An 18151-nucleotide genomic window follows, 5' to 3' on the forward strand; every position below is an offset into this window, starting at 1 on the left:
TGGTCCCAAGTCTAACAGAAGACCATGATACTGCAGGGAGAATGAGAGAAGAACATGCATTGGACTGGGTTAGACATAATTAGACACTGATAAGAAGAACTGAGCTAGAATCAGGAGCAACTGATGAAGACCAAACATGGCCTGGTGAGACAATGTGAAGCCCCTGAAATTGCCATCGGAAATTGGAGGAGTCCATATATGCTTATAAGTTGTTGTTGTTTTTTTTTTTTCCAACAAACAGAAAAGATTGGACAGGCCCCTGAGAAATAGCCACTGTGGTGCAGGCCTGTGGGAGGGAAGCCACAGTCATAAGGGAGGGACAAAATAGTTTACCAGCATATTTCTCTAGTTCCAGTACAGAATACCCTCAATCAGCAGGGAGAGGAGCAAAAACCATTGTACATCTTAGCCAATGGTGAACAGTCACTGCATTTGGGATAATCAAATAAGTATAAAAACTGGACTCCTGGCAAAGAGGAATGATAATGCATGGAGGCTATGACTACAATTTGGAGAGAGGCAAGATAACCAATCAGCCACATCCCTGCCTCTCAGGTAAATGGTACATGCCATGTTCACTGTGAAGGTAGGAAGTTTTGAATAACAAGTAATAGCAGACTGTAACTAGAATAGAACAGGAGAGTTATAAAAGTGTACCAAGAAACATTCTCTAAGTTACATTAAAAAGTGATGCAGCATCACCCAGTCACAGTAGTATTTCATTAGGATTTCCATCACTTGGTAAATGCCACCATCATAAGTCCTATACTTTTCCCAGACAGACCCATTTGAGATTGTTCTCTGGATACTGATTGTCTTAGTAATCATTAATACCCCATTTTCAAAGGAGTCTCCTTGCATGTCTCTATGATTTATTGTTAATGATACTGACGGTTGAACTTATTTATCACTTTGAACTTCAAATCAGCAATGATATACACTGTACCCATATATGATATATTTTCCCCCTCTAAAAATATAAATTTCATCATTTAAGACATCATGAAATAAAGTCATCACCATAAAATAATGAATTTCATATCGTATGTGCATAGCAAGCAAAAGAAACCTATCAAATCAGTTAATCAAAACAATTTCCCTTTAATGTTCTTATTGAAATGTTGCCTTTTTGAGAGAGAGAACAAGATGGGGAGGGAGCAGGGAGAGAGAGAGAGAAAATCTTAAGAAAATCTGGCTCTACACCCAGCAAGGAGCACAACCCAGGGCTGGATCTCATGATCTGGAGATCATGACCTGAGCCAAAATCAAGAGTCTCTTGCTTAACCAACTGAGCCATCATGGTGCCCCTAAATGCTGCCTTTTTATATCCAATTCATCAAAACAGCCATTTGCACTTATCATCTGAATAACCACCAGTACTGTGTATGATTTCATAAAGTTGGAGCTATATAACACCTGAATATCAGTATTTTCTTCTGGAGATAATATCTGTAAAACAAAGTTAATTATGGTAAATATTTGTGGGATAACAAATTAGTAGCATTAATAAATAATCCAAATCCTTTAGAGACTATCAGTTTATGAACATCTCTTCTAAATCAAGAGATTTTACTTGTGGACATTTATCCAGAAGAATAAAAATCAGGATCTTAAAGAAATGTCTATGCTCCTATGTTCATCGCAGCACTATTCACTATTAAGCTGAAAACAACTTAAATGTCCACTGACAGGGGCGCCTGGGTGGCTCAGTGGGTTAAGCCTCTGCCTTCAGCTCAGGTCAGGATCTCAGGGTCCTGGGATCGAGTCCCACATTGGGCTTTCTGCTCAGCAGGGAGCCTGCTTCCCTCTCTTTCTGCCTGACTCTCTGCCTACTTGTGATCTCTTTATGTCAAATAAATAAATTAAAAAAAATGTCCACTGACAGATGAATAGATAAAGAACACGTGGTATATACAACAATAGAGTATAATAAAGCCTTAAAAAGGAAGGAAATTCTGTAGTATGCGACAACTTGGATGAAACTGGAGGACATATGCTAAGTGAAATAAGCCAGTCACAGGAAGACAAATATTGCATGATTGTACTTATATGAAGTTGCCAAAACTGATTAGCATAATCAGAGTAAAATGTCCCAGGGGCTGGGAAAAGAGGGAAATGAGAAGTTATTAATAAATGGTCATAAAATTTCAGTTAAGCAAGATAAATAAGCTCTAGAGATCTGCCATACAACATTGTACCTACATTCAACAATAATAATATAGATTTAACACGTTTTAAAAATGTGGACTCATGTTAAATGTTCCTAAGACATGAAAAATTTTCAATAAATCACTTTTAAATAAAAATTATATTATGATGGTTTGCAAGTGGACTATTACCGTTTCATCTCAGAAGATATCAAAAAGCTCTGGGGCCCCTGGGTGGCTTAGTCAGTAAGTGTCTGACTTAGGCTCAGGTCATGATCTCAGGGTCCTGGCATCGAGCCCCACCTCAGGCCCCCCTCAGCAAGGACTCTGCTTTTCCCTCTCCCTCCGTCCTTCCCCATTCGTGCTCTCTCTCAAATAAATGAGTAAAATCTTAAAAAAAAAAAAAGATATTCAATAAGCCCTATTAAAAATCGGTCTTGGGGGCCTGGCTAGCTGAGTTGGTAGAACATGTGACTCTTGGTCTCGGGGTTGTGAATTCAAACCCCACATTGGGCATGGAGCCTCCTTCTAAAAAAATCAGCATGCCACTATTTCTTTGGGAAATGTCATGAGGGATAATGGAGTTTCTTAAATAAAGAACCATAAAACTCATGAGTCTATCACACTTCACAAAGAGAAATCACATCAAAACCCATTAGTTTCATTTTAAAATGAAAGAGAACCTTTGATTTCTGGTTTTTATTTCCAGTCTACAACAGGTCTGGATCTCCATTTGAAACCTCAAAATTGCTGCCAGTCATCACTGTTCACTCCCTTCACTGATCCAAGATGGAAATCAAAAACTATTTGTAAAATAAAGAAGAAAACCCTCACTCACGTGAAAGACGGTAAAATGAGTGATGGCCATTTCTTATGTCATACTAGATAAGAATTTCTCAAAATTTACTATGTGTAAAAATCACCTATGGAGCTTGCTAAAAAGAGTCTGGTTAGACCCACCTCCTGAGAGTCGGATTCATTCAATCTGGGTGGTGTTCAGAAAGCTGCTATTTTAATGAGTAGCTTTAATTAGCTGCTAAGGGATTCAGAATCAAATCATCATGGAGCCATACTTTGAAAAACAACTATTTATGACAGATATTTAAAGGTTGAAGAAGTTACGAGTTTTCTACTGTCTGTAACTAGCAAATTTAAAAAGAATGACATCTCCTTTTAATACTGAAGTGTTGTGTCTGTATTCTTTTCTTATTCTTTGCAATAAGAAATACAGTCTTCAAAGACATTTCACCAAAGGTGAAACTTGTTATTAAACCATTAATAAAGTAAAAAGAAAGAAAAAGAAAATTTCCCCTTCTTCAATATGCCAAGTTAAGATTCTTATAATTCCACAAAATATTACCTTTATTCCTTAATAAGTGCAATTTTACCAAACTCACTATTAAGTGTACCACACATAATAATTAATAGTAACTAGGTACTGAGTGCTTAATATACTCGTCTCTGTTGTTGGTATTGGGCTTGTATCATCTCATTTAATGATGAGAAAAACCCCTATGAGCTAAGTGCTATAATTTTCCAACCTTATAACTCGTGAAATTGAAATAGCAGGATAAAAAACTTGCACAATGTCACAAATCTTGTCAGTAATAACAACATAATTCTTCAGAAATATTAATAAAAGAATGAGATTAACTTGGATATCTGCATAAGGCTTTTTATTTTCAAATTTGTCTTTGTAGCTCTACATTTTTCATTAATCATTGTTTTGTGATATACCATACAGTTAGTTAAAAGAAATTTAATCCTAAAAAATAAATACAATATAAAATATTAGTCTGTGATTACATTGTACATGCACTAAAATCTTGGTATATACTTGTAAGAACCATTTGACCCAAACCTCTTTTTTAAAAGATTTTATTTATTTATTTGACAGGCAGAGATCACAAGTAGGTGGGGGGGGGGGGGGAAGCAGGCTCTCCGCTAAGCAGAGAGCCTGACATGGGGCTTGATCCCAGGACCCTGGGATCATGACCTGAGCTGAAGGCAGAGGCTTTAACCCACTGAGCCACCCAGGCGCTCCTCTTTTTTTTTTTAAGTAAGCACTAGGACCTAACATGGTGCTTGAACTCACCCAACGATCAAGAGTCCCATGCTCTACCAAACTGAGCCAGCCAGGCTCCCCACTTTGCCCTTTTATCAACATTTTACTTATGATTCTGGATCATTCATAGCAAAATTAAAAAGATCTTATATTATTAATTTAACATCTATGAATTCCCTTGTAAAGTTTTGAAAGACTGATATAGTTGACTTCATATTTCTAAGATCACAAGTACAAATCTGATTAGGTATAGATAGTTTATGAAAATTCAACTCCTTTTTTTTATTATACTAAAATACCAGATTGGTTCATTACTATTTTGTGTTTTGGAACACCAAATAGTAAGAACTGATTCAAGTATACCAGGCATCTCAAAATAATCAAGTTTAGAAGGTGTCATTTAAACTCATAAAAGCTATTTTATTACTAAAAACATACTTTGATTTTTATGCAATCTAAGGAAACAAGATATAGATAAGGTTATCTATACTTTATACCATGCTTGCTTGTAATATTTGAATTTAAAAGGATATGATCTTGACAAGACAACTAGACTCATTTAAGTAAAAATCCAGTGGCCTGTTTGTGCCTATAGCAATTTGTCACCCATAAAAGGAAAACCAGTTTCCACCAAAATTTACCATAAGATTTCATTAGTTTTATGTATACTTTTTAATGTAAGGATCAATGTTTTTGATGACCTGAGAAATTGTTCAATATTTCTAACTTCCAAGAAATAAGGAAATCTTAAAATTGAAAATAACTGAGATTTTATCAAATTTACCTAATGTCTCACTAATAACAATAAACTTCCCATAACATTTCTGCTTTTTCCTTTCATTCTTCTTGGCAACATTCTGAACAGAAAGTGGAGATGGGGATAATGACAATAAAGCAAGTATAGAAGTCAGCAAGCTCATGTTTGAATGATGAATAAAAAAAGCAGAGGGATAATGTGGAAATCCTGAAATGGTATTTGAAAGGCATTAATTTGTCACTGAAAATTGTAAACCAAAGAGGTTACAGACTGTAAGAGATTAAAAAACTAAATAATCTAAGAGGTATTTTAATTCTTTGAAAGTAAAATATGCTTTTTCACGAGAAAGCACATCCTTGTAGCCTATTTAAAGTCTTCTGTCCATTCGCTGTATAGTATGACCTGAATAAATAATTGGAGGAATGAAATCATGAGAACTCTTCCTGTGTGGAGTCAATCTAATAATGGCAGTTTGGGGGGAAAAATTGAGATACTATTTGGAAATTTCAGAATGCTTTGGGACCTTTCAGTGCGTCATCTTTATCATTATGAACATCATTCAGGACTGTATTCTTAAGCAGACAGGTGCCACAAAAAACAATTAAGAGCCGATAAATAGGGCGCCTGGGTGGCTCAGTGGGTTAAGCCGCTGCCTTCGGCTCAGGTCATGGTCTCAGGGTCCTGGGATCGAGTCCCGCATCGGGCTCTCTGCTCAGCAGGGAGCCTGCTTCCCTCTCTCTCTCTCTCTCTCTCTCTCTCTGCCTGCCTCTCTGCCTACTTGTGATCTCTCTCTGCCAAATAAATAAATAAAATCTTTAAAAAAAAAAAAAGAGCCGATAAATATGGAGGGTAGGGGGTAGGGGGTTGGGTGAGCCTGGTGGTGGGTATTAAGGAGGGCACATATTGCATGGAGCACTGGGTGTGGTGCATAAACAGTGAAACTTGGAACACTGAAAAATAATTTAATTTAATTTAAAAAAAAGAGCTGATAAATAGCAAACAAACTTTCCGAACTTATGTACAGAAGTAGGTCTGAGTTTATTACTATAATGTGTCTGGGAATGGAGGATGCAGACAACCACACAGTAATACAAAGAATCTCATAGTAAGCAATGTTTACATTCTACCTGGCTTAAAATTCACCCTCAAAGAAATGAAGCACTCATTGTCAAGTATGGTTATTATCTCCAGAAAACCAGAGTCACAGTGAGCATCATATAAGTGAATGAAGATCCACTTTCTCATAATATAATTTTTCTCGTTTATTTCTTTTCCATGTTTTTCATTTGTTTGTTTTTTGTTTGTTTTTACCTCAAGTATGTTTGAGAAGAACTGATTGAAGGTCTTTGTCTAATAAGTCCACTGTGCTTTTCAGGGACCATTTCTGTTTATTTCTTTTTTCCTATGAATGAAACAAATGTCTTGTTTCTTGCATGACCTTGGATAAAACTGTTTTTAATATTACACAGATGTACTGTGAAAATCAGGTTCTTCCCCCCTCCTCAGGATTTGTTGTTGTTTAATATGGGTTGTGGTTGCTTGAGTAGTGTCTCTTCAAAAGTATGTTGTAAAGATTTTATTATTTTGTGTGACCTCTGTTCTCTGTGTTCTTTTAGTGTTTGGCCAGCCAGTGCTTTTACAGCAAATTTCCTAAATGCCAGGGTGACGTCCCCCAAATTCTCCCAGTCTTTGCAGATTAACCACATTGGGGCAGTTCTTTAACACTCAGCCAAGCCATTTAATACCCTTAAGGCTTCACTTCCTTCTTGCCCTAAGCACAAAAATCAGCCTTAGGTGAAAGCTTATGAACATTTAATTTTTCTGAGCATTAAACCTGGACCTAGGCATCAACAGGTCTTTCTAGATTCCCCCATTACACATGGGAGTTGTCTTAAAGCCCTTATGAGGCATAGTAATTCTCTCTCCAGCTGTTCCTTTTAGGGCTTCAGCATCTCTCTTGTTTAATTAAACTTCAATTTTTTTGTCCTAGGAGGCAACAGAGTGTTCATTCCCTTGACAGTGTTTCCATGGAACACCCATTGCTTAGCAGGTTTTCTGCTCTAAGGATGTTCCCAGTTAGGTGAAGAAAAGGCGAGCATAGTGCATCCATCCTTCAGGGAACCTCCAGACAGGTTAAAACAGATAAGGGTCCCTGGTAACAAAGTGCCCTCTGTTTTTCCCTGGAACCAGATAATCACACCATGAGCATGAGCTGCCATCTTTAAGACGTTACCATGCCATGAAGTGGGGATGTGGCAAGGTTACATTAAAACACCACAAAGCTCTTCTATCATGTTTGAGTTGGCTTTGTCTTCAGCATTTCCTTGGTTTCTCTAAATCTTTGTTTTTCCAGAGTTCTGGCAAAGTTGATTTTTATAAATTTTGCTTATTTTTTTTCCATGTTTCTATGGAAGAATGAGCTCCCTTTTCTGCCATTTTTGCTAATATCATTACTAAAAGTCTGTATACTGATTTTATTCTACTCTTTATTATTATTTTATCCATTCAGCAAATATTTATTAAATACTTACCACGTGCTCTTCATATAATAAGCACTGGGGATAAAGTAAGAATGAAAACAAATGCTCTGCTTATTGGAACATATACTCCTGAGTGTGTTGATGAGGGCAGGGCAGTTTTAAGTCAAAGAAAAAACAAAATGTTTATACTTATGGTACTGTTGTATAAAACGATGAGTTAGAAAAAAAAAAAGGTGGGTATTATTTAATATAAGGTGGCATAGGAAGACCTATCTGACAAAGTGTCACTTGAGCAGAGCACCTAATAAAATTTGAAAGGCCTTGTAGACATCCATGGGAGGAATACTGATGTAGCAGGCACCTATATGAGTCTGAATGTACAGAGAGGTCAAGGCTGGGGCTAGCAATTTAGAAATCACTGGTATCTGTGTGTGACTCTATGGGCCTTTATCAGGAATGAGAATGGATTAAAAAAAAAACTGAGGACCTGGAAGAATGAGCTCTGGACCTTAGAAATCAGGAGGACAAGAACTGGGAGAAAAACATGGGAAGGAGAATGAAGAGGGCTTACTAGAGAGATAAGAAAAGAATCAAGGGAAAATTGACTCCTAGATGCTAAGGGTTATAGAAGCAGTGACAGATTAACTTTGTCAAATGGAGCTCATTGGTTGAGCAGGATGAGAACTGAATATAGATACTTAGATCTGACAGTGTTAGGTCGTTGTTGAACTTAAAAAGAATAGTAGACTGAAGAGAAATAAAACTAGATAAGCCAGGGTTAAAATATAATGGTACAAGTGAGCCAGTAGGAATAGAGATGATCTTTCAAGTTTCTCTGCTATGAATAGTGATCACAGAAATGGGATGGTCACTGGTAGGGATAAAGGGTAAAGGGAGGCATGCCCTTTGACATGGTGAGCAATTATAACATGTATGTTGATAGAAATAATGCAACAAGGAGGACCTAATTTATTATACAGAAGACAAAGGGGAAAACTCCTGGAGGGTTCTATGTCATTGAGAAGGTGTGGGATTCAGTGAATTATGGAGGGCCTAGCCTTGTTCATTGTTTCATGGAAAGGGAGGAAAGGCAAAGCCCATGAATACAAATAAAATTAGGATGGTGGATATAATGAAAGGCCCAGATAATCTGACTGTTTTCCCACTATATTCTTAGTGAAATAAGGAACAATATCAGCTGAGATTGAGAAGTAAAGGGAGTGATGGGTAACACCAGTAGTGACCTAGATTTCAATTCACTGTAAGAAATTTTACTAGAGCAAATTTTACTAAAGGAAAACCATCTGCTATGAAAAGGTCATCAAGTACTCATAATTTGCCTATGTATATATTTCCCTTTCTCTCCCTCTAGGCTACTTATCTGTGCATACATCTACCAAACTACTTATAAACGCAATATTCTATAATCTCTTCAGCAGGCATTAGTATCCTGTTACAATATATTTACCTGTATTTCTGAAGCTAAGCAAGCTGCATAAAATAATATAAAAGAGAAACTGCCCTGTGGCTTAGGATGCTTTTCATAAACCCAGAAGTTATTTATAAACTATTTTAATAGGTTCAATTTCTGTTCTCTTCATAAAAAATATTCTACTGGTCTAAGTAGGTCTAAATTTCAGAGAACAGGTTTTTCTGAAGGGCAGGCATCCATATATCTTTGCATAACAAATGCTATCACTTTGTGCTTTACAATAATATCAGCAGCCCCACTTATTAGCTAGGAAACGCACCTGCTTTATGCTGTAAATCATAATTAGAAATCTGTATGATTGGAACCTGAGTTCAGTTGGGTGGAAAATTGGTCATTAGATATAATGGGAAGGAAAATTTTATAAAACATCCAAAATCCACGCTCAGATGCCAACAGTATTTAATAAATTTTCATGGCAATTATCTGAAAGACCTTCCTGTGCTTTCTATCAGGCAGCAACACACAATATTAAATGTTACTAACCACTGGGTTAATGGCTTAGAAGTTTGAAGGTCATTTGGGGGTATACTCAGAATGAGATGGAAGTCATGAGAAGGCATGGAGCAGAGAAGCGATCTCATTTGACCAGAGTTTCTCCAATTTCCCTCTGATTGCAGTTGGTAGAATACAGTTTGGAGGAAAAGCAGAAGGGGCAATTAGGAAGCTATTGGTGAGCCATGAAATAGTAGCTCAAATGAGTATGGTAGGAGTAGATGCAGTAGAACGAAAAGGGTGATTTGGGGTAGATTTTGAAAATATGAGTCATCAGGATTTGTTGACAGATTAGTTAAGGGAGAAGAAAAGAGTTGCCACTAATGAGATAGGGAAGAATAAAAGAGGAGGCAGTTTAGAGACAGAACGGAAGTTCGACTTGAGACAAATTACCTTCTGAGGTTCTTATTAGCTATGAAAGAGATAATGTGTAGGCCCCTTTATTTTTAATTCCAAATTTAGGAAATGTTATGTAGGCTGAGAAAAATAATTTGAGACTCACTAACATATGGATGATATATGCCACAAGGCTTGATGAGATCACTGAAGAAAGGGTTGTAGTTGGAGAAGATAAGATATCCCAAGATTGAGTCCTGGTGTAAAGTAAAAAACCACAGGTTTTTCAGACTATTGTGTTTCTTTCCTATGAGTCTTTCTTTGCCCTCAAATAGGACACTTCACTTGTGACACTCCCAGAAGGGTCACGAGCACAGGAGCTTTCTATCCCTGTAGACTTGGGGTATATCACCTTCCCTGTGTGGATGTGTTCCCCCACCTGGAAGCTCCCCAAGCCTCCTACTATTGGGATTTCATGGAGGTTTCTCCATGGAGGCATGATCAATTACTAACTCTGTCTCCAACCCCTCTCCCCTCTCTGGAGGACTGGGGGCCATGAGGCTGAAAATTCCAGCTTGTAGTCATGGCTTAGTCTTTCTGGTGACCAGCCCCCAGCCAGGAGCCATCCAGCAGCCCACCACGAGTCACTACATTAGGAAAAATAATGGCCAGGGTACTCTCATGACTCAGTAAATCACAAGGGTTTGGGGAGACCTGTGTCAGGGAAAGGGTCAAAGACAAATATTACAAGAGATGTTCCTAGTGTTCTTATCACTTGGGAATTTACAAGGTTTAGGAGCTCTGTTCCAGGAACAGCGGCAGAAACCAATATATGTATTTGTTATTATTTCACACCAAGTATACTCCAACATTTAGAAGATATAAGAAGAGGAGGAATAAGCAAAAAAATACCAACACTCTGTGGAACATGAGGCAGCAATAAAGCCAGGACAATATTGTCTTGAAAAGCAAGTAAAAAAACTGCTTCAGAGTGGAAGAGGTCACCGGTTAAAAGTGAGGTAAGATGAGAAAGAGGATTTAATAATTGAAATTAGCAACATAGGGTAGCAACAGAGTGACCTTGACGATGATTGCTTTGGTGAAATGTAAAGATAAATCTGACTGAACAGGCTAAAAGGAAATGAGAGATGAGAAACTGGAGAGGAGCTCTGTTGTAAATGAGGGGGCTTGGAAATGGGGAGGTATCTTGTAAGATGATACAGACCTAAGAGTTTCTTTTAAAGACTGGAGAAAGTATAGCATTTTCCAAGCAAATGAGAATGATTTAGAAGAGGGGAAACTGTCGAGGATAGTGATAAAGAATTGCTGGATTCAGTAGGGATGGTATATAGTGGACAGGCAGTGAGAATTACCTGAACAAGAATTCAGAAAATTTCTCCACAGTAAAAGGAAGAAAGAGACACTATATGGTTAAACGAACATGTCTCTGGCTCATTGAGATAATGAAAGCTTTTGGAAGTTCTCATTTGATTGCCTCTGTGTTCTTAGTAAATCAGAACTATCAATTATTAGTTGAGATTGAAGATGTGGGAGAAAGTTTTGGCTGTATGAGAAGAGAAAAAGATATAAAATTGTCAGAGTGAGAAAGCTCAGGAAATGTGATATGATTGCAAGGTATCATTTGGGACCCATTTGAAATTAATGGTCATGGGTTTAAAGAGAGACCTTCCAGCACGATTCTATGATTTTCTCCAGCCACACTCATCTGAACAGAGGCAGGCTTGGATGAGCTCACCATTTATAAGTACATTAAGCAAGTCAGGGGCAGAGAGGCAAGCAATGAAGATGAGAGTATATGCAAGACAGTTATTGTAATTATGGACCATGAAATTCATTATGTGATGTAAGGACATCAGGAGGGAAGATATTTAAAGAATTTCTGGAACTGGGGTAATAGAGGGTACTAGTAAGAGAAAGAAACACTTGAAATTGACATCATGGAGGGATTGCAGTTAGTAAGAACGATTCGATCTAGGGTATGAACCCAGGAGTGAGTGGTTGTGGTTGGATGGAGAGCAAGATGTTTGGGGACAGTTATAGACAGAATATTGAACTCCCCAGGCATTATAAGAGCAATATTTGAGCTGGAATTTAAAAGCCATCAAGAAATGAGAGACTGATGAAGAGTTAAGAGTTAATTTTGATAGGTGATTTTGTTTGACAGCCTAAGATTCAAAGCAGGGGAATTTTAGGAGAGGGAGGTTATAGGAGAAAAAAGAGCCACCAGATGTAATGGCTGGGTGCATTGACCTCACAAGGGAGAGCCTGGTTTCAGGTAGATCAAGAAGGTACAGAGAGCATTAGAGAAGTTGATCCAAGGGGATGAGTGATTTTTCTGATGACAGATCAAAATTTCCAGAAGATGGTGTGGTACAGTTTTAGGATTTGGAAACAGATGAGAATTATAGTCAGAAAAGTAGATGTACACTGCCTATGGTGATTACTGAGTTCGGAGAATGAGGGATGCCATGGAAGAACTGGCTGTTGCGGTGATGGATTCGACAGTGATAAATCCATAATGAGACATTTTCTGATGGAAAAACAATAGATAGTAGTAAGATCTCACACCCCACTGCTCTGGGGAATGAGTCTTTGGAAATGGGAAAGAATGGAGAGCTTTGTAAATGTAAATTACATAGAAGAAATTCAGTTGTGGGCATCTGGGTGGGTCAGTTGGCTAAGCAACTGCCTTTGGCTCAGGTCATGATCCTGGAGTCCCGGGATCAAGTCCCACATCCAGCTCTCTGACCCTCTCCCCTGTCGTGCTCTCTCTTTCACTCAAGTAAATAAATAAAATCTTTTAAAAAAAAAAAAGAAATTCAGTTGTTAAAAAGTAATCCACCAATTATTCAACACTCTTTAGCTATCTAAATGTGTGTACATATATACATATATAACATATGCATATTATATTTTATATATATGCTATAGAATTTTTTATTATCTATAAAATCCTATATTCTACATACAGACATAAAGAATTTATGTGTATTATAATTTTATATACTGTCACATGATTATTATTAAATATATCATTTCTTATATGTATGATTCTTTAAAATATTTTATTTATTTGACACAGAGAGAGAGCACACAAGCAGGGGGAACATCAGGCAGAGGGAGAAGCAGGCTCCCCATTGAGCAGGGAGCCCCAATGTGAGGCTCCATCCCAGGACCCTGGGATAATGACCTGAGCTGAAGGCAGAAGCTTAATGGACTGAAGCACCCAGGCACCCCCCATATGAGAGTATCAGCATTCTCAATCCCATTTTAACAAATAAACCAATGTCATATGTGGAGACTTTGCCAGTGTACCCAGGAACTGCATGCTTGGATACAAGATGAATATGCCATTTACTCCTTTACTCCTATTAGTTTTCCTTGTGTTAGAATTCATGGAAAATATTGGAGCAGCATTTATATGTGATAGAAAGATAAATATAACTCAATAAAGACTCTGTCTACTTCTATAAAGGAAGAAGTGGTCCCGGTACCTACCCAGTTGCTATAGGAAAGGACATCCATTTTAGCTACCACAATTCAGGAAGAATAAACAGCAACAGTAAGTCACGAATAATTGCATCCAGCCAAAAAAAGGAAATCTTAGACTGGATATTTTTTTTGGTTTTATAAAATGCATTCATTATTTACCTTATATAAGATAAGTAGAGGGATGCCTGGGTGGCTCCTTTGGTTAAGCTGCTGCCTTCAGCTCAGGTCATGATCCCAGGGTCCTGGGATCGAGTCCCGCATTGGGCTCCTTGCTCGGCAGGGAGCCTGCTTCTCTCATTGCCTCTGCCCGCCTCTCTGCCTACTTGTGTGCACTCTCACTCTCTCTGACAAATAAATAAATAAAATCTTAAAAAAAAAAAACTATTTAAGATAAGTAGAAAAGTATGAAACAATCCATTCTGTAATATTAAATGTTGGCTTTTTATTTGTATGGATTCTCATATAAGACACAAAAAGCCTAACCTTGATTATCTAAACCCCAGCTAACCTGCACATGAGGGTTAGTGTACTCTTGTTTTAAATCACATGTCTAAGGTGGTTCATTTGGCAGCATATTTGTAGCAATAGCTGATGCAAACACTGGCCATGATGTTACTATATGCTGCAGAAGTCTAATAACCAACCGAATGAACCATTAAAAAGTAAACTGTTGTTCTCCCATTTAACTAACATTAATTATGATTTCATGAATCACATTTCTAATATAAATAATGCCCTTGAATGGCACCCCAGCTATTCCATAATTAAATATGGTCCAGGTCTATTACATAAATATCTGAATGATAAAATGCTACTTCTTTGTATCTAATAATTTTATACATACATAGCTGGCTAACTTTATTTTTGCTTGCTTGTTTTACTTAAATAAACATGTATACTGAATGTATGTGTTAGATACTCTTCTAAGCACCATAAAAATATTGATTTCATCCACACAGAACTGTCTGCAGTAGGTATTATTATTTTTAGTTTAAAGACAAGGAAACTGAGGCCTCATAAGTTTCAGCAGCTTATCTAAAGTAATCAGATATAAAGTAGTGAAGCTGGGCTTGGATGCATTGTCTAGCCTCAGGATCTGGGCTCTTACCCAATAAACAATACTGTTATAAATAAAATATAACTGTAAAACACTGATAAATAACTAATAAAATAAATTTTAGACAAATACCATATGGTTTCACTTATATGTGGTATTTAAAAAACTAAACATATGAATAAACAAAAAGCAGAAATAGATGCATAAATACAGGGAAATGATGGTTGCTGGAGGGCAGAGGGTGGGGGAATGGCAAACGGGTGAAGGGGAGTGGGAAGTAACAGTTTTCCAGTTATGAAATGAATAAGTCATGGGAATAAAAGGCACAGTATAGGGAATATAGTCAATATTTTAAAGAGTTCTGGGGGCGCCTGGGTGGCTCAGTGGGTTAAAGCCTCTGCCTTCAGCTCAGGTCATGATCCCTGGGTCCTGGAATCGAGCCCCACATCAGGCTCTCTGCTCCACGGGGAGCCTGCTTCCTCCTCTCTCTCTGCCTGTCTCTCTGCCTACTTGTGATCTCTGTCTGTCAAATAAATAAATAAAATCTTTAAAAAATAAAAAAAATAAAGAGTGCTGTATGGTGACAGATGGTAGCTACTTGTGAGCACAGCAAAACAGAGTTGTTGAATTAATATGTTGTACACCTGAACTAATGTAACATTTTCAACAAAACCCTTCCCCCTGAAAAAGAAAAAAATTTTAAAAATATTTCTCGATCTGCTGCTCAGAATTAGCTTAACTAAGCCTGCTAAATGTCAGGGAACATATATTGAAAAGGAGATTAATTCCCAGGAAGTTTATTAAGGAGTGCTTTCAGGAGCAACACCTGTGGGGAGAGAGCATGAAGCAGGATTAAGCAGAGTGTGGGCTGTGATTCAATCACCAAAAAAAGAAAAGAAAAAGTCTTAGCTGACCTCATGTGATGGTCTGAAACTAGAAAGGCTCTTCAAAGTTGTCCTAAATTGAAGGGTTGTAATCAAGACTTTATATCCCTGCATCAGTCACACAATGGATACGGTCAGCCTATGGAAAAAAACGTCCCGACCTTGAGCAAGCGTGCTCTCTTGGCTTCAATCAAGGACAATTCTCCAAAAGGGCTGACAGCTTCAAGCTCTCAGGAGGTTTTTTTTTTTTTTTAAAGAATTTATTTATTTATTTGACAGAGAGTACACAAGTAGGCAGAGAGGCAGGCAGAGAGAGAGGGGGAAGCAGGCTCCCTGCTGAGCAGAGAACCTGATGCGGGGCTTGATCCCAGGACCCTGAGATCACGACCCGAGCCAAGCCGAAGGCAGAGGCCCAACCCACTGAGCCACCCAGGCGTCCCAATCAGGAGGTTTTACTTCCATTTGCTGGGCTTCAGTTTTGAAGGGTTCTATCTGGGTGGTACCTAAGTGCCTCCACTACAACTTCCAGAGGTATAGGAAAGACACCTTGGGCAGCATTGGCCTAAGCCATGATTTTTAGAACACTTCATATCGCAGCAGGTCAGGAGCAATCCATATTTCATAACTGCCCTTTTCACACCTTGCAGTGAGCTTGAGGGACTTCAAGGCTCATCAAGGAGAAAGATGTGATCACTAGGAGGCAGTAGCGCCCAACGAGGTTTACTTGGGCAGCAGTGAGCTAGATTGCCCTCAAGGAGGAAGAGCCTCAAAAGCAGGCAACTTCTAGAAGCAACAGCACAGAGCTATCTTCAGGAGGAAAGGGGAAAGGAACTCCTGAGGGAAGCAAGGAATCGGACAGGAGATGGGTGTGCCTGGGTGATATTGCTCAGTAGCACAGTATGGGCGCCTGTCAAGAGAATTCTGAAGGGCAAAAGTGACTTGGAGTTTTTAATGGCTACAGTTTCTGTCATCTCTAGATAGATGTTGGGTGTGGTTTTGTGGAGGTATACAAAACAGGAAAGATCTAAATGGCTAAAAATCTGCTTATTTGTGCTATATTTAAACAAAGTAGATGCATAAACATTTAAGTTTGGTGCCTATGGGCTTTTGAGCTAAGATCTTTGCCTACTAGGAAGAAGGAAAGAACATACAGCCAAGGTACATGGGCCATTTTATGTATTATCTGCTACAGAGCCGTTGTCCAGGTACTAAGGCCTATATACCAAGACCAGCCATATTTACAGCATTCATTTTAAAGGCAAACAACTCCCATATTTTTAAATTTAACATGAAAATATGACTGATGTAATGACATCATCAGCATATTTTTTAAAACCTTCAAATGCTGCCAAACTAAAAACAAATAAATATTCCATGTGACTTGGGGCGCCTGGGTGGCTCAGTGGGTTAAAGCCTCTGCCTTCAGCTCAGGTCATGATCTCAGGGTCCTGAGATCGAGCCCCACATTGGGCTCTCTGCTCAGCGGGGAGCCTGCTCCCCCCCCCCCGCCCCGCCTGCCTCTCTGCCTACTTGAGATCTCTCTCTCTGTCGAATAAATAAATAAAATCTTAAAAAAAAAAAATTCCATGTGACTTAAGTCATATTCTTTATTACTGGCATGTCAAATTTGCTATACATCAATATAATGTACCTTATTCATTCTGTGTTTCATCTACTATAGCCTTAGTGAAGTATTAAAATACTCTAATATTGTAGTATTTTTATCTATTATTTTCTCTTCCATTTCCTGTAGTTGCAATGTTTTTTAATGAATTCTTTTAACACTGTATATGCATTCTTTAGCATTAAAAAGGGCCAATCTTTCCCATGCGTAATGCTTTTAGGCTCATTATGTTTTATTTGATAACAGGTATTAAATTCTTGATTTCTTATTGTTTCCTTTTGCCTGATACACCTTGACACTTCCCTTTATTTTAGCCTTTATGAAGCAAAATGTTTAATATTTTTAAACATGCTTTTATCTTGACTTGTAAGCCAAATTGGATATTGTATTTAATAGATGTGTTAAGCCCATTTTTGTGTGTGACAGAGCTAGAATCTGAACATACCATTTTTGACTTCTAGTCACGTGCTTCTTGTACTAGAAGCTTCCATCCCAGGATACTTAGAACCCTAGACCCCTAGGGATACTTGAAGGATGAAATAAGGGCATTATATTTAAAGCTCAAATAAAAATCAATCACGCACTTCCCTGTAAAAAGGCCATGCAGGTAAATGAAAAGGTGAAGTGAATTAGCTAAAATTACAGGAACTCAGTGAGAAAAATAACCGCTCCCTTCCCTCTACAGAAACTATGTTGGGCAATTTTAAATCTTAATTAGAAAATGTGGGGGAAAAAAAGAAAATGTGAATGATTAATTATTACTTAATCAACACAACTCGTTTGAAAGCCAGCTCTTTCAGAACACCAGGCCAGTGGGAGGAAAATTAAAATGAAGGTCGTCTAGGGGTGCCTGGATGGCTCAGTGATTGAGTGTCTACCTTCCGCTCTGGTCATGATCCCCTTTGGGCTCCCTGCTCAGTGGGAAGCCTGCTTCTCCCTCTCCCACCCCACCTGCTTGTGCTCCCTCTCTCATTGTTTGTGTCTCTCTGTCAAATAAATAATAAAATCTTAAAAAAAAAAAAGTGAAGTTAGTCTCCTTGGGAAAGGGCTTGTGCCCTATCACATTAATATGTGCAGATTTTATATATTTTGTTTTTTCTGTCATAAAGTATCATAAAATTCAAAATTCTACTCATTATCTAAGGTACAATTCCATGGTATTAATAACATTCACAGTGTTGTAGATCATCACTCATCTCTATCTCCAAGTCTTTTTCTTTACCTCAAACATAAATCATGTAGCCGTTAATCAATAATTCTGATCTCCCCCTCCCCCTAGCCCCTGGTAATCTCTATCTACCTTC

Source organism: Meles meles, chromosome X, assembly GCF_922984935.1.
Source record: "Meles meles chromosome X, mMelMel3.1 paternal haplotype, whole genome shotgun sequence".
Lineage (NCBI taxonomy): Eukaryota > Metazoa > Chordata > Mammalia > Carnivora > Mustelidae > Meles > Meles meles.